Source organism: Chelonoidis abingdonii, chromosome 17 (genome assembly GCF_003597395.2).
Source record: "Chelonoidis abingdonii isolate Lonesome George chromosome 17, CheloAbing_2.0, whole genome shotgun sequence".
In the NCBI taxonomy this organism is placed as follows: domain Eukaryota; kingdom Metazoa; phylum Chordata; order Testudines; family Testudinidae; genus Chelonoidis; species Chelonoidis abingdonii.
In genome coordinates this window covers 14,352,238-14,368,168 of record NC_133785.1, presented here as the reverse complement: position 1 = coordinate 14,368,168, position 15,931 = coordinate 14,352,238, and the positions used below count along the sequence as shown (strand labels likewise).

The 15,931-nt window shown below is 36.5% G+C and overlaps 1 protein-coding gene across 5 annotated transcripts in view; it reads left to right on the top strand.

The window, feature by feature from the left end:
* The window catches only part of ERC2 (ELKS/RAB6-interacting/CAST family member 2), a 903,595-nt gene extending 891,748 nt beyond the window's left edge, over positions 1–11,847 (top strand). For all 5 annotated transcript variants that reach the window (XM_075073080.1, XM_075073079.1, XM_075073078.1 and 2 more), the window contains one exon: positions 8,994–11,847. The gene's annotated coding sequence lies outside the window, so the exon portion shown is untranslated. The remainder of the gene's footprint in view (positions 1–8,993) is intronic.
* Positions 11,848–15,931: the final 4,084 nt, after the last annotated feature.

Below are 15,931 nucleotides of genomic sequence, written 5' to 3'. Positions count from 1 at the left end.
GTAACAAAGAGATCACTCTAACTAGTAACAATTTTCTCTTTTAAAAGGAAACAACATCACTCGGGGCTTTTTTTTTTTTTTAAGCATGCAGTAAGTTGAAATTAAAATACAGTTAACAAAATGCAAAAATCCATCCAAGCTCCATCTGTCAAAAATAAACAGTTTTTGAAAACAAGTTTCACATCCCTGACAATGACGACTGTGTTTATAGCATGGTTCTGTTGCCTTACTTCATTCTGCTATCACTGCGAGCTTTCGCCCTGCGTTTAGAAATAAAACAGAAACACATTGAACTTGCTGAACTAGCTGTTGCCACACTGCAACTCTAATGGGCTTAGTGACCACAACCTACAGGGGCCAGAATGTGTCAACAGCAAAAGGGCCAACCTCAATCACTGTCTGTCCTGTAGAGTTGTTACATGTTTAATTCTTTGCAGCTTAGTTCTCCTGCTGTTTTGGCTGCTCAGAATCAAGGCTCATATATTGCAGCAGCCTCTCTACCTCGTGTAATGCCACAAAGGTCCCAGCAGGAGATCTTTCAGTAGAGCAGACAAGCCAGGGCAAGCAGGGCATCACAACTTCCTAATAAGATGACTTATTAGATTGGGGGCTTGACACAGCTTTTATTTAACCACTTCATTTGTCAGCCACCGAAAGTTTGAATTGTCTCTAACTCTGAAACAAAACAAATGGTTTGTTGATTTGTGTCCTCTGCTTCATCTATAAATAAACATCATACAGTTCTGATATCATTTATTATCATAATAATTTTTCCCTTACTATCTGATATCCAATCACATAGTAATTTATATTAAATAGGTGCACTCCTGGTGGGCGGATCACTGCTTATTTGGGACTTTGAGTATGGTTATAGAAGGCCAATAGGGAAGTGGTTAAATTACTGAAAGTGCCGGAACAGTTTCCTGCCTGCACAGGCCTAAGGCAGTGCCTGCTGTTTGGAGTAAAAGAGAGTACCTTGCCTTGTCCCAGGTGGCGGACAGGCAAACCATGTTATTAAGAAGCAGAGACTGAAAAACCTTGATCTTCAGACAAGGCCCCTAATTAGTCCCTAGCAGGAGAATAAATGGCATTCCACATCAGCAAGGATGAAAAAGGCTCCTTCCAATTTCATTAGGTGATCTCTACTAATGCGAGTTTTTAGGATCATGTTGGGAACTCTTGTTGTTTGAGCCACTTCATGATTCAATATTTCTGCTCATTTAAAATATTAGCAAATGTCCTGTTTCAAACTCTGCACCTTGGGGGAGACATTAGCATCCTGAAAAATAGCTTTGTGCTCTAGTGACTGCTCCTTTCTGCTCTCTCTGAGCCTGATCCAAAGCCCATTGACATCAGAGGCAGTTTGTCCACTGACTTCAGTAGGCTTTGATTCAGCCCTGTGAGAACAATATTTTGAAGTAATTCTTAATGGAGCTCCTGTGATCTCCTTTTTATTTCAGTGTAGAAATTGCACACTGAAGAATATGTTTTAAATTTTGGCATTGTTCTGATTAGCATTGTTTTTGCACTAGACTTGTTTTTATAAAAAATGATCTATTAAAAGAATCTATCAAGAAACATTGATGTCCTAACTTTGATTTATAAACATCCCTAGTAGAGAAAGCATTTTTGTTTAAATAGTCTCAAGGCTCACAATTCATCTAGTTCTATCATATAATGGTACAGTAGTTTTCAAGGACTGTCATTGCCCAGATGATTTGGAACAATTTGATTTTATTCATTCCTATGGTATCTGCTGTTATTCGTAACTCAGATTGGCAATTTATAGAATAGAATTATAAAATTGGCAGGGACCTCAAGAGAAATTCTAGTCCAGTCCCCTGCATTAAGGCAAGACTAAGTATTATCTAGACCATCCATGACAGTGTTTGTCTAACCTTCTCTTAAAAATCTCCAATGACGGAGATTCTGCAACCTCCCTAGGCAATTTATTCCAGTGCTTAACTACCTTGACAGGAAATTTTTCTTAATGTCCAACCTAAACCACCCTTGCTGCAATTTAAGACTATTGCTTCTTGTCCTACCCTCAGAGGTTAAAGAGAACAATTTTTCTCCATCCTCCTTGTAACAACCTTTTATGTACTTGAAAATAGTTATGTATCTCCTTAGTCTTCTCTTCTCCAAACTAAACATAATTTGACTCATATTTAGCTTGTGATCCACTATGACGCCCAGATCCCTTTCTGCAGTACTCCTTCCTAGGCAGTCATTTCCCATTTTGTATGTGTGCAACTGATTGTTCCTTCCTAAGTGGAGCACTTTGCATTTGTCCTTATTGAATTTCATCCTATTTACTTCAGACCGTTTCTCCAGTTTGTGCAGATCATTTTGAATTTTAGTCCTATCTACCAAAGCACTTGCAACCCCACCCAGCTTGGTATTGTCCATATTGAGCACAACTGGTCCCTGCAGGATCTCACTTGATATGCTCTTCAAGCTTGACTGTTAACCACTGATAACTATTTTCGCAAAACTGTTTTCCAACCAGTTATGCAACCACTTTATAGTAGCTCCATCTAGGTTGTATGTCCCTAGTTTGTTTGTGAAAAGGTCAGTATCAAAAGCCTTACTAAAGTCAAGATATACCACACCTACCACTTCTCTCCATCCACAACCCTGTCAAAGAAAGCTATTAGGGTAGTTTGACAATTCTGGCATTATAGAAATCTGGAAAATTCATCAGATCCATGCAGGAATTCAACCAGCTCTAGATCTTTGTATGCAGATTAACTTTATTGTGTAAAGAATATAAAACATAAATAACACAATGTGATCATTTCTGAATTACCCTTCCAGAAAATGAATACAGTCCTTTCTTTAAAAGTATTTGTTTTATAGATGATTATTGCAAATCACAAAATAATTATACCTGCATTGTCTTACTTCACTCTATCTACTTTTATTTGGAATCTTCAAAAAAGGATAGTTTAATCTCATATTTTTACTATTTTAAGATTTACTGTGAATAATCTGTAAAGCAATGTATAGTAAGAGGAAGAATTATTCTGTTTTAACAATTTAATGATAGTCTCTAACGCCTAGGAAACAAACTTCAAAATGGTCTCTTCTAAGAAATTATCATTATTCAGGAATATTTCATGTTACCATGAAGAAGAGGATAAGTTATTAAGATTTAAATTGTTTAAACAGGGTTTGAGATGTTTGTTTTATTCTTGCTGTACTATGATTAAGCAGTGACTTTTTGCCTACATGTACCCAAATGTTGTCAGACAATTGCAAAACTAACAGGTGTAATTTCCTCTAAGTGGAATTTTTAAGAATGACTAAAATTTGCTCTCCTGAAAGCAGAGTGTTTTGTTTTCTGGATAGAATATGCAGTGCTCAATTTACGATTTGATGCGAGAGACTTCCTTCTGCATTATTTTAACCTGTATGTTTTATTGATTTGAGATGTAAGAAATTGTGTGCCAAAACTTTGGTTATTGTAACTAGTTCTAAACAAGAAAAACTAACATCAGTTTTGACAACAAACAAAACCTGTTTTTGTTCTATCGGTTGTGTTTAAAAGAGTCAAATTTCAAACCAAACACAACTTGTGGTTATTCTGTCAGATATTTATATAGCCACTGGGGCGCCATAGTTATGCACTGCATACATCATTGTATTTTTAAAATGTACTTAATGAACATTTTTTCTTTTCTGGTAACTACTTCATTGCCTTAAATGAATGCATTCCAATAGAATTTGTAACAAATGAGTACTTTGTGTTTGCATTAATGCCAAACACGTTTAACAAATTTTTAACAAGGAACACTGGCATAAAGCCAAACTCCTAGAGGGACACTGAAGGAATGCTATAAATTCAAACTAGATTTCACCTTCTCATTTAACTCAGCAAGTGTCTTAGGTGTCTTTGGCATCTCAGTATTGCAAGTTTTCTATTTCAGGTTGGATAAAAATGTATATTTTAATTATTTCTGTAGGTTTGGCCGCTTTGCTAGAGACTTTTAAATCCATATACCAGTTTTTGACAGAATGCTATACTCATTTCGAAACAGGCAGATCTTTATTCATTCAAAATCTTCTTTGTGGATCTGTCCCCTCCCAAGAATTTGGCAGTCAAAAAGTTACAGGAACAATACAAGTCCTCAGGTTGCAGTGACAGAGGAGTTCACATTGTAGGTTGCCTATTGTGTTCAATAATGTATTAATATAATAAAAATTATAGTGGAACACATTTCTATTAGATTTGCATAAAAAAAGCACTCAGTGTTGTCCCTAGTGTTGAATTTCAAGTTTCTAAATTTTGAGCCTGTTTGCATCTGCACTTGAGAGGAAGGGGAAAAACAGTCCACAAGATTCTCATTGATCTAAGCTGCAGGATTGCACTGAAGTCATGAACAGATTCTTAGCTGAATCCAGCAGCTGAATCCAACTGCAGTCTTTCTGTTATGCCCACATGGTACTTGTCACTGAATCACCTATTCTGTAATACATGCTAATACTGACAGTTACAAGTATTTGAACAAACCCCATGCTCCCTTTTTACTTGTAATTCAATATATGAAAGTAATCTTTTTTTATGGTTGTCATAAGTAGATAGGTAAGGGTTAATTTTCTTTTACCTGCAAAGGGTGAACAAAGGGGGAACCAAACACCTGACCAGAGGACCAATCAGAGACCTGGATTTTTTTTAAAGTCTGGGAGGGAACTGGAAACCAGGGGTCTTTTTGTTTTCCTCGGCTGTGAGTAAACAAGCTTTTCTTCTAACTCCATCTTCTTTCAAATATTCTACTATCAAGTGTGAGTACAAAGGAACCAAAGTAATTGGCTGTGATGTGCTTTGATTTGTATTTACATGGGTGTTGATTTGCTGGACTGGTTTAATTGGGCTATCTTTTAAATCAGACTGTTTATTCATATTTTCTTATAAGCAAGAGCCTGTATTGATCTCTTAATGCAGTATTATTGTTCTGTATTTTCTTTCTTTTTATATAAAGTTTTCTTTTTAAAACTTGTGGAAGTTTCTTTTCCTAGTGAGGCAAAGGGGAGAGGAATTTCTGTGCCCGGAGTCCTGTTACATCTGTGACAGGCTAGGGAGGGGGGGAAAAGTTACGGGGAAAGAGAGAGAGAGAATCAGCTCTGTTCCCTGGTGCTTAAGGCTTGTCTCTTTGGAGAGACGGAGACCAGTTTCTTGGTATTGTCATGTAAAGAGATTGCATCAATCCCCTCAGAGCGGAACAACGGAGAGAGAGGGAGGAGGGAGGGGAGATCATTCCTTTGCCGGTAGACTCATACTTCTGAGTCTTGGGGGTCCTCCCAGGGAAAGTTGGGGAGGCCAGAGAGGGGGGTCCCCCCCCAAGGAATTTGGGGGAACCCAGGCTGATAGTAGCCTCAATACTATCTGGTGGCAGTGAAATAAGATCCAAGCTGGGTATAAGCCTGGGGAGGTTCACAGTAAGCACCCAGATTTTGTACGCTAAGGTCCAGATTTGGGACAGAGTTTACCACTATGGTGTATAGTTTTAATCAAATACAGAGACTGAAAAATAATATTTAACACCCATCCAAGTATCTCGAAGCACATTTCAGATATTAAGCCTTACAACTCCTTTTGAGGTAGTTCTGTGTTATTTACCTTCCAATTTAAGGGATTTAAGGCATAGAAAGCATAGAAAGCCCCAAGGTCAGACGGTGAGTCAGTGGCAGAATCAGGAAGAGAATTCCATGCCACTTTTCATTATGCATCTCAATATTTCATAGTTAGGGTTGACCACAAATACTTAAGAATGCATTTGGATTGCAATTGCATTCAGATTATAATGTGGCATTCCATAGCACAGTTTTAAAACTGCTAGTATCAATGGTTTCTAATCCTGTTTTTGAATTATTAGTGTTTTGGCTAGTTGTTTAGACCAAGCAAATTAATTTATTTAACATAATTTTTTAGTACTTTGATCATAATAATAAATAAATCTTCACTAGGAATAAAAGGAGTTCATTCTGACAACACTTTTAAAGATGTTAAGTCATAATGCAGATGTCTTCTAATAGATTGTTAAGAAGCAGAAATGGCCCTACTGGCTTTTCATTAATGATAGCTTTGTAGTACCAACATTTGGTTAGATACCAATTTCCTAACAGTAACTGGCTATTTTCTCTCTCTCTGTCTCTCACACTAATGACCATATCAGTTGTTGGCTTTTTATGCTGGTACAATGTGTAATAGGTTAGAAGAGGGCAATTTAAGGCTATGTGAATGAGTATTTGGTTTTGTATGTGGGTGCTTGTTGCAAACATTTGGAAAGCATATGGAACATAATGGACATTAACCCAGATGTCAAAAATAGCCGGCATTTTACTACCGTTATTAAACAGTTTCCCCTTTAACCCCTTTGTGTTTGCCCTCTCTCTCCCCCAGCTTGTTTCTGCAAATAACCACTGAAAGGAAAGGACTGGAGGCAGAAACGAGTAATCAGGCAGGTGTCTTTATCCAAAAGAGAAATAATCTGAAAATATATAAAAAGTGTGATTGCTCATAATATCTTCAGATCCCTGTGTAATTTTCATTCAGTGATATCTAATTGACATTCAGAGGTGCTGAGCACCTGTAGCTTCCATTGACATCACTTGGAGTTGTGGGTGCTCAGCACTTCAGAATATTGGGTCCAATATATCTAGCCAAATCTTGGGTTTGTATTTTTTTCAGTGACTAATGCTGTGTACTGCACTGAAGAAACAGAAATATATATTATATTTACTCAGACCTTGTAGATGTTTGACAGCAACATCCTTTTATATATATATATTTGATTTATTTGAAAAATAGTATGCATTTCCCACTTGTGGTGAACAGGTTTTCCAAGTACTTGCAATAATATAATTTCCTGAAGAATGGATGGATTGATTAAGTGGGTGGAGTTTTTTCCAGGAGTTCTCTTATTGTACATCAAACCCTAAATGAAAAGTAGGAAAATGGACTTCAGAGAGATTGTATTTTGCATGTTATTGCTCTTCCTCAGACTAGCATTGTTTGATCTGAGTTCTTTACTTTTAACAGCATAAATGAGTGTTGATTACAAAGGTGCTTTAGCTTGTAAAATATCAAGATATATAGAAGATTGTGATAAAACAATCACTGTGATTGTTTTATTCATTTCCCAACCTGTTAAAAAAATGGTGTAGACATTTTTTGTTCTAATACTTGCAGGAATGTACACTTCTCATTAATTTCCATGGGTTTTTCCTGTATCTATATATCTCTTTGGATGATTAAAAAATCCTCAGTACCCAAAAGAATGGGAACTATGCACAGTTCACAAAATGTAACACGTGCTCTGACTTACAGTTTTCATAAAAAGTTTGCAAAGATTTTATGTGCCAGAACTAGTAACATGATCTACTTTAGGAACTCCCTTGCTTTCCAGCTCTGCAGAAATCATTTTTGTCCTATTCAATGGCCTGATCCAAAGCCCATCTAAGTCAGTGGGAATCTTTCCTCTGACTTAGATGGATTTTGGATCAGGTCATAAGTGTTTTAACCAAAAGAATTGCAACAAGTTCTTGTTAGGAAGATTGATAGTTCATCTGACTATAAATCTATGCAGCCACCACACAGACTTGTACCTGTAAATACAGATTTGAAATTCTTTGCAAATTCTTAAACAGTGTGGAGCTGCACTTTCAGAATAACCACACTGAGAAAATGTTATCTTTTAAAAATAAAAAGCTATTTTAGCCAAATAATTCTATTTACAAAACAACTTCGTCATAGTCTTTTAACAGTACCAAGAGCAGAAAGATGATTTGTTTAATGCAATAATATATTTTATGCCATTTTTAAACAAACATTTTGGAAACTTGTCAGTTACATGAATGTGAGACCAACAACTGAGAATCCTAGCAGGTAAATGCATTTATCCTTTTTTATTCACAAACTCAATAAACTAATGTGCACATGTACTGCAAGGGAAGTGTTTAATCCCCCCAACCCCCATCTGACATATACATGTACTGAATAAGACTGTTTGACTGCACTGTATTCAAGGCTGTTAGACATTTTATTGTTACTTGAGTTCTGTTGCCATTATAGTGAGTTGGGTCTGACCCTGTGTATACTTACTACCAGATTTTGTGCCTGGTCCAAAGTCCATTGAAGGCAGTAGGAGTCTTTCGACTAACTTCCTAGGGTTGTGACTCTGGCCCTCAGTGCTTACTATGTTGAGAAATCCCATTGACTTCAATAACGCTACTCATACTAGTAAATACAATGCTTGTGGGTAAGTGGCTACAGACAAAAATAGTCATTGTGAACATTTGTATATTTTAACCTTTTATAAATCAGAGATTTGCATTTCTAAAATACCTCAATCTACTTTCTAGAAAATTGAAATGGACTTACCTTAAAATATACTGGTAAAATGTTTTGTTGTTTTCAGTACTTTCAATCCTGGAAGGTCCTGAGAGGTACGGAATACTCTCACCTGCCATGGAATTCATTGGAAATTAAGAGCCCTCAGCTCCTCTTGGGAGGGGGCAGCAGCACCAGGCTCTTATTTCAGATAGTAATTGCTTTTCTACTTGCAGACAAATGAAAGGAGCATGCCTTCTTCCAAAATAAAGACCTTTAGGTTTGTCAGCAACTGCAGCATTTCCACTCCTAAGATCCTGTCTATTTGCGTAAGACACGCAAATATGTTTAACATGGAAAAAAAATCACAATATCTAGTGATATCTAACATCATTGGAATCTAAAAGCAGCCCCATTCTTTTAGATCTTGCTGTACAAGTAAACTGAAGAAGAAATAGACATGGGCCTAGGTACTAGGATGATTGGCACTCTATAAATATAATAGATAGGTTCAAATCTGGAAACCTTTAAGTTCTGACTCTTTCCCTACATAGGCAAAATTTCCTCATACTTCCATGAGAGCTTTGATTGGGTAAGAACTGGCACTATTTGTACCTGTCAAGCATTTTAATAATTGGAATGGTTTATTGTGTTGTTACAGTTGTCAGAGGAGCTGGAGAAAGAGGAGGAAGAAATGCAGCACTGCAGAATTAAGCTGATAATCTATTGCAGTGGATCTCCAAACATAACCATGACATCCTGGAGCAGATCATAGAAACAGAAGATGAATGCTGAGGTTGTTACCAGATGAAATGCTGCATAAATTGGTGTCTACTCCATTATTTCTTGTAGTCATTATGAAGTCAGATACTCTGGAAAATAATGAAGGGGACTCAATCAGAAATTACAAGAACTTCATTTCCGCCTTTAATGAGTCTTATGTTCAGAATATTATTATTTAATGAAGTTCAGTTAAATGAATTCTTTTAACCAATTTTGATAAATTGGTATTGATTTTTAATGTATATTTCAGGTTCTGTTAGGTGCAGTATCTTCATCTGCTGATTCTGCCTAGCGTATTCTACAGTAACACTTCTAAAGTGGACTAGATTGTCAAAGAGGTATTAGCGCACTGTTATATAATGGAGTCTGCATTAATCTTTTACCCGCAGTTAGAAGTGGGCTTTTCAGAAAAGTAAAAACTAAGCCTTTACCCTCCTCTGTTTTCTTATATCTACTGTTACTCAAATAATCACATTTTGATAGCGTAACGAGTATTAAGCTCTGGGCCAGGTTGGAAACGAAATCAATTTTTGGTACTACTTGCTGTTGGCAAGGATTAGCCTTATGAAAATATGGTGTGTGTCTCTGACAATGCATGGGACATCTAAATTGATCATCAATAATTTACATACCAAATTTATATATTAGTGGATGGTAAAAGCTTGAGGTATGTATATGTACATATGTGTATACATGCACACGTGTACAGGCGTGGATCAACCTTTTAACATCCGAATGCATACAGGTATGTATTAATAAAAGCTGGGACTCATAAATATATCAAGATAAGAATGCTGTGAATACAGTATATGCATTAGGCCTCCTATAAATGATGGACCATTTGTCATTGTTTTTCTGTAGTGAACAAACAGCCTCCATCTTGGATCCCAATGAATTTTCAATGTTAAACAAGAAAATATTAATGAATGAGGAGAAAATAAAAGCTGTCTGTATCAACAACGAATTTCAAATAAAGATGAATAATTTAAAGCACATGCCAGGAAAAAGAAAAAATCTGAAATCATTCTAATGTAGTGATGAGACACAAATGAGAGTTAAATTTCTACCACTTCCTCAAAGAGAGGATCCTTACAACTTCATAACCATTTTCAGCCAGTCTGGCAAACATGTGCAAATGTTCAGCTGTTTTACTGATGCATCTCTCTTTTTGTCAGTGGAAGAAGTACTTCTATACTGATGTGAGTGGCAATTGAATATTTGCATTATTAAAGGACAAACAATAAATTTAAGCATGGGTGGCCTTAATTCTTAGTGATTTTTCTTTGCTGCTATAAAAAAAAATATTCTAAAGTGGTTATTCCGAAAGTCTTGCACTGAATTTAGAAAAATATTATTTTTTGAAATCATTGGTGCAGTTATACCTAAAGTAACATCCTATGTGAGCCATACCTATATTAACCCCTTTAAAATGATTGCTGTGTAGAAAACAGTATTTTATTGTACCATCATTTTTGGTGCAAATAAAGAGCAACTAAGTCAAGCAGGAGTCCTTCTTGATATTTCATCTCAGTAAATAGAATAAAATGTATAGAATTAGTATAGCATAGGTGATCCAAATTCATTCATGTTTAAAAAGTTTGTCCTTTAACTATCAATGGAATTTTAGATCTTTGTTTTCAAAACAGCAAAGCTCTTGGGAGTTTATTTAGCACATATGACAAATGTTGCACTTGCAAACTCAGACAACAGAACTTGTTTCTTGTGGTGAACTTGTTGTCATAGTAAGGGGCAACTGTCTGTGTCTCTTACAATCAGGTCTTTACCTTAACTCTGCAACTGAATACTTGAAGTAGGAAATACATTAGGTGAAAATAGGGTCATAAAAACAAAAATGTATAGTTAGATATTTATATGTATGTGCCAATTTTGTCACAGACATTATTTTAGGAGCACTTTTTGCTCCATTCGTATTGTAAGAGTATTAATCTAAACTTTTATCAGGGGTTATAAGTTAGCCCCTAAAGAAAAAGAAATTGTCTAACATTTCGTTTTTTTCATTTCATGTGATATCTATGATGTTTGGAGAAAAATCTTTTCATATACTGAAATAGACTCTCGGGGTTTACAATAAACACTGTGATGTTGGGAAAATATTTTATTTCAGCAATGTTTGGTAGTTCCTCCCCCCCTTCTAAATGTAAGAAATTAAACCAACTTTTGGCTAGCATTTAAGATAAATAATTATTATTTTAGTGTGGAATCAGGCTTGTACTGCACATTCTTTCTTTCATTTAAATGTACAGTATGAATTTTGTATTTAATGAATTTTGTGTATCTAGTATGCACGTAACTGCACATTGACTTTCATTTGAAAGTGGGTTTAAATTTCCTTTTTCAACAGTGTTTATGAAAAGACCTCAGATGTGTTGACACAAACTATATCTGCAATGTGTGTGTGGGGAGGGTTGTTTTTTGTTTTTTTTGTGTAGAGTGATGTTTGAATGTGATGTTCTGCAACATGGGTCAGTATTCTCTATTTACCTTAATCCCTCATTTGATAGTGCTTCATGTAATAATTTCCTCAAGTGAGTGGCATGTTCTGGATTGTGATATTGCTATGTGGTTAAGGACATTGATATGAAACTAAGGAATCCTTAGAAATTACCAGTGGGCATGTATTAGACAGTCATTGTAATTTAATGTCTAGTAAAAGTGTGAAGTATCAAGGTATTTAGAGAACATAACATTATTATCATGTATATGGGAAGTACTTACTGTTGATCAGCTTGTTTCTATTCATCAAATAAACTGTTTCTTTCTGAAATCAGTATAGTGTCATTAAAGCTAAGTTTAATGACTATAAACAAATATAAGATGTTTTCCACATGGTAAATTCATCACACTCCTCTTTTCTCTAATTGCTACCATTCAAAGTAATTTATCTTCCTCTTGTTACTATTACACAAACTGTTTCAAAAAGGAAACTGTCTCTTAGGCCCCAATCCCACAAATACTTACGCACCAGAATAACTTTACTTATGTAAGGTAAGTAAAGTTACTCATGCTAGGAAATATTTTCAGAATTAAGGATGTAGTGAGCAATATACTTTTTGCATGGTTTTCTAAAACATAATATTTTGTATGACCCTTTATAATTGCATAGAAAATTACATTTTGTTTATATGTTTTACTAACCAAAAGCCATTAGGTGTGAAATTCTCTACACAGTCAGCTCCTTTTTCAGCTGCCTGGTAAGTTGTTCACCTTTTCCATTATGTTCATTTTTTTAGAAAAGGAACTTTTGTTGCACAGGAATTTCTTACCTCATCGAACTCCCTGGACCAACTCAGTGCACACATAGCAGGAGAATAAAAGGTAAGTAAGTATGCATGTCAGGTAGGTTATTTAAAAACACAGTCTCTTAGTTTTAAGCTCTGTTTCTTTACCTATAAATTATTCCTCATGGTAAGAGCAATATAAGGCTATATAATACTGTACTTACATGGGATATTAAGTTTCACTATTAACTACATCTAAATGCACATTTATTATATATTTTACTTATGCCTATCTGTCCTGGAGTTGGAACACTATAAATAGAGTATTGATTGCTCATAACATCTTCCTTCTGAACCAACTGTAATCATTCATGATTGCTTGGCTCTTTATTCGGAGAACACATATGGTGCATTAGAATTCAGCCAGCAACATATCAGTGTTCATTCTTAATTCTGCTTTCATAGTAGATCACTACTCGCTTTTAGGGGCAGGTCCTTCCTCTTTCCCATCTTGGACACAGCAGAATCAGGTGATTTATGGCTTGTCTGTGCAGATCTGTGTTTCTGCCCAGTGGCTCAAAGACGGGGAAGTGCTGCAGCTCTGAGGATGAGTAATAGTACAGAGGGGCTCAGTGCTACTCTGTAGCCGGGGGGAAGCCAATTGATCGACTGTAGAAATTCCAGTTCATATCTGGTTGCTTGTGCTATGCTCTGAGAGCAGGATTTGGCCTTGAAAGAAACCTGGTAGTCTATGTAAAGTGCATCCTGCCTGGCATTAAGACCTGTCAGGAAGTATGAAACATGAGGCTTTGTAATTACATTAATTTGTTTCCATTAGTTTCAGATTTTGGGGTCACCTCTCTACTCCAAAAAGTAAAACTTTTAATTGCTGATCCATGAGATATACTGCTGCTTTCCCACACTCTGTAAGTAAAGCCAGTTCTGCCCTCTAAAGCACATGTGCCGCTCCCATTGAAATTAGCGGGTGCCCTGCACACATCTCAGGGCAGAACGCGGACCAGAGATAAGAGAGAATTTTTGATGATCTAGAGTATTGTCTGCATTTTACTGTGAGGAGCTTGGAGTGACCTCATTTTACACATGCAGCAGAGCAATGAGTGAGTTTTGCAGGGCTTCTCAAACAATGGGCAAACCCCTCCCTCCACTAGATGTAGCCTGCCACATCACCATGTATTTTGTTTATTCCAAATAGGCCCTGATGCTACAATGAAGCTCCACAGAGAGATGTCCATCCACGTGGATCCAATTGTAGAATCAGGACTTGTTTTTGTTTGTTTTTATACTCTCTCTGCCTTTCCTCTTTGGCCTACATTAGCTACTGCAGCACAAGATTGTTACTCGTATGAGGGAGAGTTAGTGACATCTATAAATGCAGCATAAAGTCAGTGTATATAATGATTGAAATGTACACTAGGTTTTGCAATATAGAAGACCATACATACATGCACAGTATAACCCATGTATCCAAAAGTCTCTGGCAAAGTCTGAGTTTGGATAAACACAGTTTCAGATGAAGGGGGAAGCCAGCTGCACAGCTGTAAAAAGACTGTGCTCTGGGTCCCTAACCAAGAGAAGTCAGTGGACTCCAGATGTTCTGGCAGCTGTAAACTGCTCTGGGTCGACCATCCCAGAGCTCAGTGAAGAGAAGCCAGCAAACTCCAGGTGGACCAGCCAGCTAAGAGAGCTGTGGAAGGCAGTGAAGAGAAACTAGATGGCCCCAGAAAGCAATGAAGTGATGCTAGATGACAGTTCACAATTACCTGTCCAGTTTTAAAAAGGCTGTACAACCTGAGGGACATTACTGCTGATCTGTGATTAACCAGAATTCAAGTAAGGGTTTGTCTGCTCTATATATGATGAGAGGAAATATACATACAATATAGTGTATATATATATACACAAACCTAGAGAATATATGATAGTGTGCAGTACTAGCAGATTTTTATTTATATATATTTTGGCTAAATATAGTTATCCAAGTCTTGCCAAATATATGGCAATAAAAATATTGCATATCATACTGTCATCACCTATTTTACAGGGGACATATGTTCGCTAGTTTGTCTTTTTAATAACTCTATTTTTTATAAATGATGCTACTTATATGGGTTAATCCACATGTGCACATACACACACACACACACACACGTACACACAGTAAAAGATTGAGATTGTAGAAAAATACTCTGAGTTTAATTCTGCACTTGTCCACTGAAATACTTGCTATGGGAACTTGGGTGTTTTTCCACTTCAGACACCAAATTGATGGCGCAAGCACATGAAGGAAGAATCACTAGCTCTAACTTAGGTGCTGATGTCTGAAGATTTGGCTCCCCATAGGCAGTTTATTTATGGAGTTTACATTTAATTAAATTTTTTATAAGGGGAATTTGTGTATTTTTAACACAGGTGGCCAAATTCTGTCTAGGTGCGAGCAAAACCATAGGCCATAAAAGCACTGAACAAATCTGTATCTGGTATGAAAAAAGATCCTTATTATGACCCCACTGAAAAGTGACAAAGTTGATGCATGGCACAGAGGCACCTGGTTATTAGAAGTATTATACCTGTATAAACAATACCTGTCTGAACCAAGCCTTTTGCATAGCCTCTGTGCACACCCCCACATCCTGCTCCCATATTTTAGGCCTACTCTTGGCTCAAATAGAATATGTGAAGCCAGGAGTTGTGTACAGGACTGTTGTCAATTGTATGCATTAGCGACCTAATCCAGAGCACACTGTTGTCAATAGAAAGACTCCCTCTGTCTTCAGGCCCTGCTAGTGCGTTTGGCTCATATATGTTTAGAGGAATAGGGGTAGGGGCAATACGATTTCCCCCACATTAGTCAGAATTTGGCCCATATGGAATTGAGACAGACTGAGTATCCCAAATGTTGAACTCTTTGGTTAGAAAATGAAACCACCACATTAGGGCTTCATATGGAAGTTAACTTATAGAATGTCTGTTTATAGGTTTGCTGATTGCATTTTTGGAGATCAGTACTCCATTGCTGTGAAAGAATATAATCTCCTATTAAAATCTCTCCAAATTATAAGAATTAGTGCAGAGTTATTGTATAGTATTTCTTAGGTCTGACTGAAAGTTAGTTTGATTCTTACTAATGCAGTTACGTCAAACAAATCACATATGAAGTGTCTGGCTTCCGAAACTAAACAACATCCAATTAATTCCTGTCTCAGGAATCACTGTAGAACCAATGTGTTATACAAAAAAAAAGCAAACAAAAACCCCCCCCACAATACAAGAATAAAGTCCCAGGTCCTTCCAAATGACTAGTTCCTGGAGAAGCTGTTCCAATTCTGATAGTATTTACAATGTCAGAATTATTCTTACTCTAGTTAAACAACTAGTCCCCATATCCAAAAGGTGAAGGTTGTAAATCTCCCTGGAGAATGTTGCCTATGACAGGGAAGGAAAGACTTGCATAATTATCACTTGTACTTCCTCAGAGAACATGAGCTCAAGTCTAAAGCAAGAAGTTTGGTTAATAAAACATTGGGGCTTGAAAAATACAGGAAAAGACCTGACCAGC